At 37.9% G+C, this 15,169-nt stretch overlaps 1 long non-coding RNA gene across 1 annotated transcript; it reads left to right on the forward strand.

The window, feature by feature from the left end:
• The first annotated feature begins 3,207 nt into the window (after positions 1 to 3,207).
• Positions 3,208 to 7,421, forward strand: LOC145813425 (uncharacterized). Its single transcript, XR_014356490.1, has 3 exons — positions 3,208 to 3,534; positions 6,611 to 6,668; positions 7,154 to 7,421. It is a non-coding gene; the product is annotated as an uncharacterized LOC145813425 (long non-coding RNA).
• The last annotated feature ends 7,748 nt before the right edge of the window (positions 7,422 to 15,169 follow it).

Below are 15,169 nucleotides of genomic sequence, written 5' to 3' on the forward strand. Positions count from 1 at the left end.
ATGGAAAACATTATAATTTGATAATTCTATATCTCATGAATATTGTTTTTAATTTTTTTCAAACAATTTTTTAAATAAAAATGTCATTTGTAGCCGTGTCATAGAAGGGTAGAGAGAATGAATGTTGTCAAATTTTAATAATTGTAAAACTTTACGTCAAATTTAACATAATGTTTGGCAGCACTATAAATTGGTTATGAGGTTTGATCTAATAATTGTAGTTATATTATTTTGTTACATTTGTCTTCAAAAAAAATAAGTAATCTATTTTCAAAATCATTCTTATCTTTTATTTTTCTAAAGATAAATATTAATCAAATCTTTATATATATATATATATATATATGGACGATTTACACATAAAGACTTATAAAATTGATAAATTGAATTATGGGTTAATTACTCACAAGTCATGCCTTGTAAAGGACTTTTGTACCATTAAGTTTTACATGTGTTTGTGTAGATTAAAAAATCTTATTAGTTAGACTTAAAAACCTTTTGTAACCATTATAAAAATATAGAAATATAAATGAGTTTAAAATTATGACCTTGTTAGAGAAGAAATCTCCTATACGTCTGTACTTTTATAATTTTTAATTAATTTCTTTTTATTTATAATTCTTTTTAAAATATGCATGATGGTAATGACCTAAACTCAAAACACAATAAAGTACTACAAAAAAAAAAAAAAAGAAAAAAAAAAGAAGTCATGGGATCAAACAAAAGATTGCCAATCTTGTTCCCTCTCCTTCAGATGCATTCAAATCAAATGAACGACAAAATGTTTGATACTCAAATTTTCCTAATTAGGGTTCTTTTAGGAAGTGAGTTGGTAGTCAAAAATTAACTTTTAACATATTTTGAGTCATTTTATCTGTTATGTTTTTTTATATATTTTTTCAATTTTTTTTTTAAAAATCAAAAAAATTATTTTTTAATTATCTTTTCAAAATAGGCCTTAATCAAGAAGGAATCTTATCATGGGCCAAAAAAATAAGATGACTCTGAGTTTTATTTTGTGGTAAATATCATTACATATGTCATTGTACCATTCTTACCATTGGATAATTGTTTGTGTACAAGTCCCAATCTTCCAACCACTTCTCAAACGACTATTCTTTTTTTAAAAATGAAAAATTACATATAAGTGGGATTCGAAAAAAAATATTTTTCAAATATTTTTCAAATAGTGATAAATATTATAAATATTAATATTAAAATCATAATTTTTTATATTTTTTGTAAATATATTTTTTTTATTTCTCACTGAGAGGTAATTCTTCCTTGGAAAAAAAAAAAAGCTCCAATATGCAATACACACCGTATGTAATTCTATATAAAATTATAGAAATTATCACAAATTTACATAAGTAATCACACAAAAAATTCATAAAAAACTTATATGGTTACGTATATTTGTATTGAATTTAGGTATTTTTATGAAACTATTTATATAAATTCATAAAAATTTATGTAATTTTGTATAAAGTTACACATAGTATGCATTGGCCCTGTTTGGTAGAGCTGTGGGAAAGTGCTTATAGCTTATAACTTTCAGCTTAAGCTGATTTCCAGCTTATTCTTAAAGCATCTCCTGCCCCACTCAAAGAATAAGTTGATTTCTGACTTCCAAAAAGCTATAAGCTATAAGCTATAAGCTAAACTAAACACATCAAAATAGCTTAAATTAAACTGAAAGCTGAAATAAGCTGTAATTAAGCTCTGCCAAACAGGCACATTGTACACTCAAGATTTTCCCAAAAAGGAAAATGTGAAAAGGCCTAAAAGCTAGTTCATCTTACTTGACTTAGGCCTCATTTGCAACTTTCAATAGTTAAAAAGTCACTATAAGCTGTCACATTACTCTCTCTACTTTTTAGCACATCTTCTTATAAAAAATTAAAAAAATACTAAAAATAACCTACTCCCAAACGTTGCATTAATTCAAAATTGACATATTTGTATCAAGTGGGAGTCAATTATAGTGCTTGGCTCCCCCAAAAGACTAAAAAGCCAAAGGGGGAAAAATCTCAGTAAACAGAGAAGAAGAATTTAACATATAAAGGATAATCTCATTTGGGAGTAGGTTTTTTTAATAATTTTTTGATTTTTAGCTAAAATGTGATGTAAAAAAAATTAGTATGTTTAGAATAATTTTTTAATTTTTTACGAAAAGATATGTAAAAAGTAAAAAGAAAAGAGAATTTTTGACTTTTTAGTATGAGTTGTTAGCTTTTTTATTTTTTTTAATAACTTTTGGACCAAAAAAATCACTTATCAAACGAGCCCTAAAATGAGCCAAAAGAAGCTTTGCCTATGGAAAACATTATAATTTGACAATTTTATTGCTCAATAATATTATTTTTAATTTTTTTTTCCACACAAGTTTTTAAATAAAAATGTCATTTGTGGCCGTGTCATAGAAGGGTGCCGAGAAAGAACCTTGTCAAATTGTAATAATTGAATAACTTTACGTCAAATTTGATGTAATGTTTGGCAACACTATAAATTGACATAAGATTTGATGTAATAATTGCAATTATATTATTTTATTATATTTATTTTTTTAAAAAATAAGTAATTTATTTTTAAAATCATTATTATCTTTTATTTTTCTGAAGATAAATATTAATTAATTTTTTTTTTCGTAGGCGATTTGCACAAAAAGACTTACAAAATAGATAAATTAAATTATGGGTTAATTACTCACAGGTATTAAGTTCTATAAGCGTTTTATAGATTAAAAAGTCATAATAGTTGGACTTAAAAATCTTTTGTGACAATTTTGAATCTGTTACGAAAAATTGATAATTAATGATATTTTTTTGTGATAAATTTTTAAACTGTAACTAAAAATTAACAATTAGTGATTTTTTTTTTTTTATGAAAACGTTTCTAAAAAAATAAAAAATAAAATTTTATAGTAACAATTAAAACTGAATAGGACTTTTTGGTGCACCAAAAAGTTAGGAAGACTTTATTGATGCACCCATTTTTCTAATAAGACTTTTCAATTAGTTATCTTTGAATTATCAGAGTGAGACTATAATAAGCCTCATTAATCCAATTGGACTATCTAGTGCACAAATGTGATGTGGAGACAAACTTGTTCAATTTCAAAATCTTGATTACCCTACTCCCCGTCTTTAACGACCAATCAAACACTGACGTTGAGAGAGGAATGGATAACGGAGGACCCACAAATGAACTGGATGGAGGATCCATTGCTGCCTCCACCAACAATGTTTAAACCTCCAATGAAAATCCTATTATGGAACTGCAGGGGCACCGCAAACCCTCACTTCCGGCTTCATTACTTCGATCTCATACAAGTCCACAAGCCCCACCTAGTGGTACTCATAGAAACTCGAGTACAAGGGGACAGGGGGAAAAGATTGAGCAAGAATTTGGGGTTTTCAAACGTCCACATTGTGCAACCAGCTGGTTTCGCAGGAGGCATTTGGTTCATGTAGAATGAGCTTTCAGTGTGACATCCTCTCTGTATCCATGCAAGAGATCCATGCGTGTGTCCAGGTTCCTTCTAACCCAACTCCTTGCTTATTTTCTACTATTTATGCTAATCCTCAATACAGGTTAAGACAGAATCTTTGGGATAACATCAAACAAATAGCTGATGCACAGCACTACCCTTGGTTAATAATGGAGGACTTTAATGAAGTTCTTAACAGCACAGACAAGTATGGGGGAAGACCTGTTAATACTCATAGTGCTCTCCAATTCCGAGGTTGTATTAACCACCGTGGTTTCATTGACCTCAGTTTCTCTGGAACCAAATTTACTTGGACAAACCTTAGAAACACGGGAGGACTTATTAGGGAAAGATTAGACCGCTGTTGGAGTAATAATAACTGGAACCTCCTTTACCCCTACTCCCACGTCCTCCATATTCCCTGTCTTCATTCTGACCACTGCCCCATTCTCCTCAACACAATCCCCACTCAATTGTCCGCCCCTTCAGACTTGAAAGCCTCTAGTTATCTGATCCATCTAACAACCTCAAAAAACCCCTACCTTCCTAGTGTGGACAAATTTGTGATTGCTATCCAAAACTGGAACAAAGAGACTTTTGGCAACATTTTCACTTGGAAAAAAAAGACTTAGACGTCAACTGTTAGGTACCCTAAAAGCCTTTGAACATTCCCCATCCACCTTTCTCTACAACCTACAGGATTCCCTCATCCCAGAGTACAATGGCGCTCAAATCTAGGGTTAATTTTACACTCGATGAAGACCAAAATACCAAATTCTTTCACCTTTCAACTCTATCTCGTCGTAGGCACAACAAGATCTTAGCCATCAAATGCCCTGATGAGAGCTGGATCTTTGAGGAAGAGACAATTAAATCACTCTTTGTGAGTCACTTTAAAGAGCTCTTTTAAACTTCCTTCCTTTGCGATCCCTTAGTGGCCAACTGCAACCTCTTGTTCCCTACCATTCCCTTGGAAGATCATGCACACCTCACCTCCATTCCATCCTTAGTGGAACTCAAACAAATCCTTTGGTCCCTTAAGCCCTTAAAGGTCCCTGAACCAGATGGTTTCCACCACATTTTCTTTCAAAAATGTTGGGACTATATAAATCTCTCGCTTCACGAGGTTATTGTCCAAGCTTTCACCACTAGCTCGATTAACCCGTCCTATATTAAGACCTTCATCTGTTTGATTCCCAAAGTTGGTAAACCCGAGTACGTGCCCCAATTTAGGCCCATTAGTCTTTGTAACACTGTCTACAAATTAGTTACCAAGACCCTTGTGAGTAGGCTTCATCCTTATCTCAAAGACATTATGAGTTCTTTCCAAACCAGTTTATCCCCTGTCGGAAAGGTACGAATAATGTTCTTATTGTACAAGAAGTGGTCAACAACTTCAAGTACAAAAAGGGAAAAATTCGTGACTTCCTTATCAAACTTGATCTTGAGAAAACCTATGATAGGCTTGAATGGAGTTTCATTCAGAGAGTGTTGATCTTTTTCAATTTCCCTAAGCTTTGGATCAACCTCATTCTATCTTGTATATCCTCTTTTGAAATCTCCATCATTCTCAATGGTGGCACCACAGAAGCTTTCAATCTGTCTAGGGGTATCTGTAACAACCTCGACCTGTGATTAGCTTCAAACATGTGATTAAGGTTCATGAGCTAATTACATGTACATCGCATTATTTGAGTTTCTATGTGTCTCTCGTAGAAATATCTGTTTGCATTTTTGTTTCGTTTTGTAAATTGAAGCCCTTATCGGCGTCCGATTAAGAAATTGATTTGCTTTATGTGTTGTTTAGCATTTTTAGAATTTTGTGGTATGTCAAATTGAAATTCAATTCAGAACAAAATAAATTAGATTAATTAAACCCATTGTCTAGCCTAAGTTAATTAAGGTGAATCAATTCCATTAGTGGAGCCCACAAAAGGCTAATGTTAAGCCTTAGAGCCTTTTACACTCTCATTTCTGACCTTTTGACTCCAACGTGAGGGGGAGAGAGAGAGAGAGTGTGTGTGAGCTAGGAAACCAAGGAGAGGAAGAAGAATTATAGAGAATTCTAGGTGTTGACCTTCAAGGTTCAAGTATTTGGACATGTAGAACATAATTAAGGCTCTAAGGTAAGGAAGTCTAGCTTTTAGTTTTATAATTTAGTTGGTTAATGTTTGGAATCAAGTGAGATAGGTGGATTTATACAAGAATTGAGCTAAAGGTTGGAATTGAGAATAAATTCATGCATGCATGCATGTTTTCCTATATTTTGAGTTTAATTGTCAAAAATTTCACTTGCATGTGACAATTATACCATAGCTTTCGGAATTCACTTTGTTTTCCATCATTCCACCTTATGTAATTATGATTTGGAGGCTTTGAATTTAATTCATTGCATGCATGTTACGTTTTCAACATTTCAAGCTTGATTTTGCCTAATTGGCTTACCTTTGGGCTTTGATTTTGTGAAACGACTTTGAATTCTTGATGTTTTGCATGTTTACACAAGTTCCCTTCAGTTTTTGGCCCAAAGGAGTGAGTTTGGAGCTTTAAACTCTTATTTTACATCTTGAACAGCAATCTGGAAATTCTAAAATTCTGCCTCTCCGCTCGAGCGACAGATCTTGCGCTCAAGTGACCACCTTTGTTTTTGCACCTTCGCTCGAGTGACCAGAAGTTTGCTCGAGCATGAAATGCAAGCTTCCAGAAGTTTACATGTTTTGCAGACCACTCGAGCGACATAAATTGCATTCGAGCGAGGATCTGAGTCTCACGCTCGAACGAGAGTCGAGCAAGCGTCGAGCGAAAAAATCAAGCAACTAGTACTTTTGCAGAGTTTACAGACCGCTCCGGCGGCAAAAGTTGCACTCGAGCGACTACTCACATTTTTCATGTTCGCTCGAGCGAAAGAAGTTAAGCTCAAGCGGGACCCCTATTTTCAGCAAGTTTTGTTAAGTGTTTTCAAGTGCATTTTAGCATCCTCCTTGCATCATAGGCATTCCTAGGCCAAGATTAAGACATAATAATAAGGATAAAAAGGTAGAATCACACCAAGATAAGAAAGAACTAAGTTAATGATTTTGGGTGTGTAATTTAATACGTATTCGTTCTGTATCTGTGTAGGTCACGTGCCACAAGATATCTGATTTGCCTATTCCGTTTGTTTGCTTTGGAGCCAACTGTGAGTAATAACTCTGTAAAGTTATGTTTAACTTTAATTATTTTCTGATGATATAAAGTGATCACTTTTCTACAATGCTATGTTTTGTATGAATAAATTATTATCCAAGTTTTTGAAATGTATTCGTGGCATCCTTAGCATCATATGATATGCGTCCCTTTATGGGTCATCAGAATCAGAATGCCTATATGGTCGTCCTTTTATTGGTCATTGGAAACGTTTCTATGTACATGAGTCATCAGAATGCCTTCATGTCCGTCTTTTTTACGGGTCATCAGATTTGTCAATGCTAATGGATGTACCACAAATGACCTTAATAAATGTATGAATTGCAAATAGGAATAAGACCATGTATATGATTTTGTTTCCGAATTGAATCTAGTTATGTATATGACTCTGTTTCTGTTACAGACATCATTCATTTAAACCTTTACTCGGTTATTATTCACTGGGCTTCTGCTCACCGTTTATATTTATGTATGTAGGTGACCAGGCGCGTGACCAGGCTCTGAGGTGATGAGTTGGCGTCTCAGTTTTGTCAGCCAGCCGTTGTGCCTCCGAGGAGGTTCCCTTTTGTGAACGAGTCAAGTCTAAATGACTTATGTTTAAGACTTTGTCTTCTTTTTGGTTTTAAACAAGTTATGTTTATCTGTACACTGGGCTAAGTCCCACTTTTGTTTTATATGTATATGAGAGTGATGCACGACTAACGTATATATATATGATGTCACATGTGTGTCATTAAAGTTTAAATTTATCTGTCCCATTTATGTTTGCACAGCTCAATGGACTACGTATAATTTTTGTATATTTGCTTCTGCAGCCCTTAATTATATGTTATTTTGTTTAGAGGCCTTTGGTAATTCAAGGATTACTGTCCAGTTACAACGCTAAACTTATAAGGGCGGGTTTGGGTCGTGACAGTATCCGTCAAGGGAACCCTCTCTCCCCTTAAATTTTCATCTTATGCCTTGAATATATGTTTATCACTATCTTGAATGCCTGCGAGAATTCATCTTGGAAACCATTAAAGTGGGAAGAGGTGGCCCTTCACTATCCTATTTATTTTTTGCAGATAAACTCATCTTGATACGGAAAGCCACCATCTGGAGTTGTGAAACCATCAAATCTGTCCTTCACAATTTTTGTACCTTGTCAGGTCAGAAAATTAGCCTTAACAATCAAAAATCTTTTTCTCACATAACGTGGAGCCCACCATCAAAAACTCCTTGAGCAACATTTTGGCAATTCCTGAAACCACTTCCATTGGTAAATATCTTGGGTGCCCTGTTTTGCATTCGAGACCCACCAAGATACTTTCAAATTCATCATTGAAAAGATCCAATCAAACCTCTCTAGTTGGAAATCCGAACTCCTATCCCTTGCGAGTAGAAGTACTCTCATCAAGGTGGTGAATGTTGTCATTCCTGCTTATACCATGCAATGTTTCTTTATCCCCAAATCAGTAGCCAACACTATTGATAAGCTCAATCATGACTTTCTGTGGGGCTCTACACAAGCCCATTGAAAAATTCATGCTGTCAATTGGAAAAATGTCACCAAACCTAAAAAAGAAGGGGGACTTAGAATTAGGCAAGCAAAAATTGTTAACAATGTAGTTATGGCCAAGCTTAAATAGCATCTCCACACCGAGAAAGACAAACCCTGGGCTAGAGTGCTAAACTCTAAATATCCTAAGCATAAGTTAGTAGCCAACTGTAGCTCGGTCAGCAGGAAAAGCATTAGGCAAGGAAACACTACGCTAAAATTGGGCTTTAGCGGCAGTTTTTTACCGCCGTTAAAGCCTTTAACGGCGATATTAACGGCGGTTTTGTTACCGTCGTTTATGCGCGTGTCGGAAAAAGTACAACCGTCGTAAAAAGGTAAATTACCGTCGTTAAAAGTCGACCAAAAATAGCGGTAACATAGGACCAAAAACGACGGTTTTTTACCGCCATAAATAGGTTCAAATTTTTCAAAAAATAATTCTTTCTTCTTGCACTCCCCATGTCTTGAACCCTCAACCTCTCATCCACACACACTAACCACTCTACCATAGCCACTCTTCATGAAATATATTTCCTAAATAAATATTTAAACATTACTTTTACTTTATTGTAGATGGTTTCGCCGGAGCACGCTGGAGTTTCGCCGGCAAAGACCGCCGTCATTAACTGCGGTAATGATTGGGCATTAGCGGCGGTTTTGTTACTGCCGTTAAAAGTGGGCATTAACGGCGGTTTTTTTAACGGCGGTAACAAAACCACCGTTAATGATACCTTTAACGACGGTTTTCGTTACCGCCGTTAATAGTATCTTTAATGACTGTTTTCGTTACCGCCGTTAAAAAAACGGCCGTTAATGCCTTGTTTTGGCGTAGTGAAATGACATCTTCATCCAAGAGAGCCAAAAACTTGTCCACAATGGCAGTAACACCTCTTTCTGGTGTGACCGATAGGTAGGCAACTGCCCTTTTAGGAATTTAATTCAGGGGCCTTTCAATCGAAATGAGGAGCACCATAGAGTGAGGGATTGCTGGGTTAATCACTGTTGGAATTTTCAGAACCTCTCCTTTGATATTCCTAACTCGGTGAAACACATGATTATGGGTAAAACTCTCTAATGGCATGATAATAAAAAGGATGACATCTCTTGGAGTCTCTCGAGTGATGGGAAATTTGACAGCAAATCAGCCTATATCCTTGCCTTACAAAATCTCCTACCCCTTAAAGATTGGTCCTGGGTTTTGAAAACTCACACCACCCTTTGCGTCCAATACTTCATTTGGCTTGCCTTGCAAGATAAGCTTAGTACCAAAGCCCTTCTACACACTCGCAATGTTTTGAGTGGCAATCTCTGCCCTAGGTGTGGCCTTGATAGTGAGAATAATGTCCATGTTCTTAGGAACTATCTCTTCTCGGTTGACCTGTGGTCCTCGTTAGGTATTCCATCTGACCTCACACACTCCTTTGACAGTGACCTTTCTAACTAGATCAATGTAAACTGCACCACTCCTCTCTTCCATCAGTCTGGTGCCTTATGGGGAGTCATTTTCCCCCTCTTTCTGCAGGGCCAATTGGAAACATAGAAACTCCATTTTCTTTGAAACCAACCCATCTCCAACACTAAACCACAAACTGCTAGTGGCCTCAACCATTGCATGGCCATTTATTCACACTTGCCGAAACCTCCCAGCCTTACATCTTTCACAAATGTAATTTGGAAACCCCCAAACCTGTTGGGACTGTGAGACACCAGAAATCAATCACACACAATAACACAAGAATATTTACGTGGTTTGGCAGATTGCCTACGTCCATGGAGAGCTATTTACTATAGAAGTTTCCCGGAGGGAGTTTACACACTCACACCTCACTTACACACTATAGTACTCTCACTTATCATAATCTCTCAGATTACACACACTGTAATCTCTACTATATTCAAACCCCCCTCCTCACCTCAATTTATACACAATTGAGGGAGGAGCCTATTGGTTGCCACCAACCCCTTCCGTTAGCTAGTGGAAGAGTGGGAGAGCCACTATCCATAGTGGTTTCTCCATTTGAATGAATGGGCTGGACACTAACAATTCTTCCCCTGCACACCCATATGGAGAACTAACTTCTCACTTGAAGTCCATCCCGGCAATGTCTTTGCAGATTTCAAGTTTGTCTCTCGAGATCGCCTTTGTAAGTATGTCAGCTGGATTCTTATCTGTATGGATCTTGATCAGTTCCAATAATTGCTTTTCCATTACTTCGTGTATCCAATGATACCGAATATCAATGTGTTTTGTGTGAGAATGATACATCAAATTCTTGCTCAGGTCTATGGCACTATGGCTATCACAATGTATCATGAACTTCTTTTGCTTTAATCCCAACTCTTGGAGAAACCGCTGTAACCACAACATCTCTTTTCCAGCTTCCGCTGCGGCAATATACTCTGCCTCGGTTGTGGATAAAGCAACACACTTCTGTAACTTGGACTACCAAGACACAACTCCCTCTGCGAAAGTGAACAGAAATCCTGATGTAGATTTTCTACCATCAAGATCTCCTGCCATATCGGAATCCGTATAGCCTTCCAAGACTGGTTTAGTATCTCTAAAGCACAAACACATTTTTGTCGTACCCTTGAGGTACCTCAAAATCCACTTGACTGCTTCCCAATGTTCTTTTCCTGGATTGGAAAGGAATCTGCTTATTACTCCAATAGCATGAGCAATATTTGGTCGGGTAGACACCATTGCATACATCAAACTCCCTACGGCGAATGAGTAGGGAATAGCCTCCATCTCTTCTCTTTCTTTAGTAGAGGAGGGACAAGAACTCTTGCTCAGCTTGAAATGATTAGCTAGTGGAGTATTGATTGGCTTGGAATCTTTCGTGTTGAACTTTGCAATCACCCGTTCAACGTACTTCTCTTGTGGCAGCCATAATTTCTTAGCTTTCCTGTCACGCACAATTTGCACGCCCAACATTTGCTGTGCACAGCCTAGGTCCTTTATGTCAAAGGACTGTGATAACTCCTTCTTCAGTGATCTGATTGCTGTGGCATCCTGTCCAACAATCAGCATGTCATCAACATAGAGCAAGAGTATGATGAAGTTTCCATCGGGAAATTTCCTGACATAGACACACTGGTTTGCAGCAGTTCTCTTGTACTCATGACCCACCATGAATGAGTCAAACTTCTCGTACCACTGTCTAGGCACTTGTTTGAGGCCGTAAAGACTCTTCTTCAATCTGCAGACTAAGTTTTCTGTCGTAAAGACTCTTCTTCAATCTGCAGACTAAGTTTTCTTTCCCTTTTACTTCAAAACCTTCTGGCTGCTCCATGTAAATTTCTTCCTTCAAATCACCATGGAGAAATGCCGTCTTCACATCCATCTATTCAAGTTCCAAATTCAAATTGGCTGCTAGTCCCAAAACTACTCGAATGGATGTCATTTTCACAACTGGCGAGAAAATTTTATCAAAATCAATACCTTTCCTTTGCCTAAAACCTTTGACAACTAATCGAGCCTTATACTTGACTAGCTTTCCATTGCCATCTTTCTTCAACTTGAACACCCATTTGTTCTGCAATGGTTTTCGATCCTGGGGAAGTTTTATCAAATCATAAGTCTGATTCTTCTGCAAGAACTGCATTTCTTCTTGAATAGCTAGATGCCAGCTACTCTTCTCTTTATGATTTTGAGCTTATTGAAAAATTTCTGGCTCCCCCTCATCACTAAGCAAAATATAATCAGAAGTAGGGTATTTTGACGACGGCTTAGACTCTCTTGTTGATCTTCGCAACTGTGGACCAACAGTCTCTGGCAGAGAGGGTTGTGGCTTCCCCTGCTCCACACCCTCTTCTTCTGGATCTTCTTCTTCTGGCACTCCATCTTGCAACTCTACATCATTGGTTACATGCTGCGGTAGCTTTTTTTCATCAGTGGCATGCTGTGACGGTACAGGATTGGGAACAATTTCGAAAACATCATTAACTTTGGGTTTGGTTGGTTACCCAAAGTCTTCTAAGGTCTGGCCTTCTTGAAATACCACATCTCAGTTTCGAATGACCTTTTTGTTTTTCGGATCCCATAATCTGTATCCAAATTCTTCATCTCCATAGTCAATAAAGATGCATGGAGTAACTTTATCATCTAACTTCTATCTGTGCTCCTTGGATACATGTGCAAATGCTTTGCACCCAAACACTCTCAAGTGAGAGTAAGAAATCTCCCTTCCAGACCATACTTTCTCTGGAATTTCAAAATTCAGTGGAACTAATGGTGATCTGTTGATCAAATAGCAAGCAACACGAACAGCTTCTCCCCGAAATGGCTTTGGCAGCTTTTCCATTTTGAGCATACATTTGACCTTCTCCACAATGGTCCTATTCATTCTTTCAGCTATACCATTATGTTGTGGGGTTCCAGGAACAGTCTTCTCATGTCGGATGTCGCGAGTACCACAGTAGGCTTCAAACTCCTTTGACGTGTACTCACCTCCATTGTCTGTTCGAAGACACTTCAGCTTCTTTCGGGTCTCTCTTTCCACCATAGCATGAAATGTTGGAACACCTCACCTTTGATTTTTAGGACATAAACCCATATCTTCCGTGATGCGTCATCAATAAATGTCAGGAAGTATTTTCTGCCACCCAAAGATTTCACTTCTATGGGACCGCATACATTAGAGTATACTCTGCTCAACAACTATGATTGTCTTCTGGATGATGAATGGAAAACGACTCTATGTTGCTTCCTAAACAAGCAGTTCTCACAAGGGTTCAATTTCGCATCTTTGGCAAAGGGAATAAGCGACTTCTTTGCCAGAATTTGCAACCCTTTCTCACTCATGTGATCCAACATTTTGTGCCACAAATTTGGTGATGCCTCATCTTCTGTTGCGTTGAGGCTATCTGAATGCACCTCCACATGAGTCTTGCACAACGTGCCACTTTCCTGTCCTTTGGCTACCACCAGAGATCCCTTTTTCAACTTCCACACGCCTTTGCCGAAGTAGTTCTCATAACTTTGTCGATCTAAGGCTATCCCTAAGATAAGATTCTGGCATAAATCGGGAACATGCCTGACATCTTTCAACACCATCGTGCACCCAACTTTGGTTTGGATGCGAACATCACCAATTCCTACAATCTTTGAAAAACTGGAGTTTCCCATCTTCATTGTACCAAAATCTCCAACTTGGTACGTACTGAAGAACTCATTCCGAGGTGTAGCGTGGTAGGAAGCTGTTGTATCTAGCACCCACTCGGTGTCGTTGTCTGACATATGGAGGCATTCTTCTTCTTCAACAGAGAATAATGCAATATCCTCTGAGACAGTAACTACAGTGTTCTCATCTTCAGTCTTTGGCTGTCTATTGCCTTATTTTTGTTCTCCTTTCAAGGCATAACAATATTTCTTTATGTGACCCCCCTGGCCACAATGGTAACACTTGAACTTCGACCGGCTCGTACCTTCTTTGGATTTTTCTCTGTCTTGAAATCTTTCTCTGCTGCCCTCTGCTTTTGCTTCTTTCTCTGTCTCTGCCTCTACTTTTATTTTCTGTGACGAGGGCATGGGATTGATCTCCACCAAAGTATTTCCGCCTTGTCTCTTCATTGTACATGGCGTCTGTGACCATGCTCATGGTCAGCTTCCTTTCTGGTACAGAGTTGCTGAGAGAAGCCACCAACGTCTCCCAGCTATCTAGTAAAGAACTAAGCAGTATGACGGCTTGCATTTCATCGTCTAAGCGCATCTTGACGGTTGCAAGCTAATTCACCAGACTTTTGAATTCACTGGTGCGCTTGACGACAGACACACCATTCTTCAATTTCAAATTAACAATCCTTCTTATCACCAAGGCTTTGTTCCGAGCGGTCTTTGACTGGTACATGTCATCTAACATTGTCTATAGAGCATAGGCATCTATCTCCTCGGCGACATAATGCTACACACCGTGGTCTATCCATTGTTTGATACAACCGATAGTCTTGCGGTTCATTTTTATCCTGTCATCATCCTTCACTCCTTCTGGTTTAACCCTTTTTATAAAAATAGGGTCAAACAGGTCTTTATAATACAGGGTGTCCTCCATCTGTGACTTCCAAATTGCATAATTGAAAGGAGTCAACTTGAACATAGATCCTGAAGTCGATGTTGATTCCTCCATCAACACTTGTCTATATAGAAAATGATCTCTGTCTGAAAAATAGACTTCGCTGTTGAGTTCGGCCTATTTAAATTAGCCGGAAAAACACTTCGGATTGTCCAAATAAAACATACAATTTTTTGAAATCTGATTTGCAAAATCTGACTATACAGATGTGTCTGGAATACTCCAAATAGTTAGAAAGCGCTATTAGATTGTCAAAAAGGGACTCAGATTGAGCCAAAATAGTTTGGACGATTCTGATCTTCAGGTGTACCTTGGCTGAGAAGCACTGGATTACTTTTTCCGTAGGTTGACTGGTTAACGCGGTCCGCTGACGTGTTTGACATGTGGCCGACAGGCTGAGACGTGGCACCGGCGTGTCAGATGACATGGCAACATGTGGTGCTGACGTGGTGCTGACGTGATGCTGACGTGGGGCTGATTAGGTGCCGATGTGGCGATGACTAGGTCATCTTCCTCCTTGAGACGCGCGTACAACACGTATGCGCACGTGGGATGACGCGCCGATAGCTTCAACTACGCGTGAAGGCGCGTGATGAGACTGGTGTTCACGCACTTCCTTTGGGTGGCACGTGTGGGTGCGTGGCTGGGCTTCTGGGGCTCTGCTTTGCAGTGTTGGTCTCCTCTCTTCGAGATCTAGCTCTTGGTATGCTCAAAACCTGATTTTGAGCAACTTGATTTATGGCAGTTTCGAAGAAACACACTCTGTTTTTTCGCAACGTAACCGATTCGTCTCTGATACCACTTGTTGGGACTGTAAAACACCAGAAATCAATCACACACAATAACACAAGAATATTTACGTGGTTCGGCAGATTGCCC

Source organism: Camellia sinensis, chromosome 15 (genome assembly GCF_055761805.1).
Source record: "Camellia sinensis isolate YWXY chromosome 15, ASM5576180v1, whole genome shotgun sequence".
Taxonomy (NCBI): Eukaryota; Viridiplantae; Streptophyta; class Magnoliopsida; order Ericales; family Theaceae; genus Camellia; species Camellia sinensis.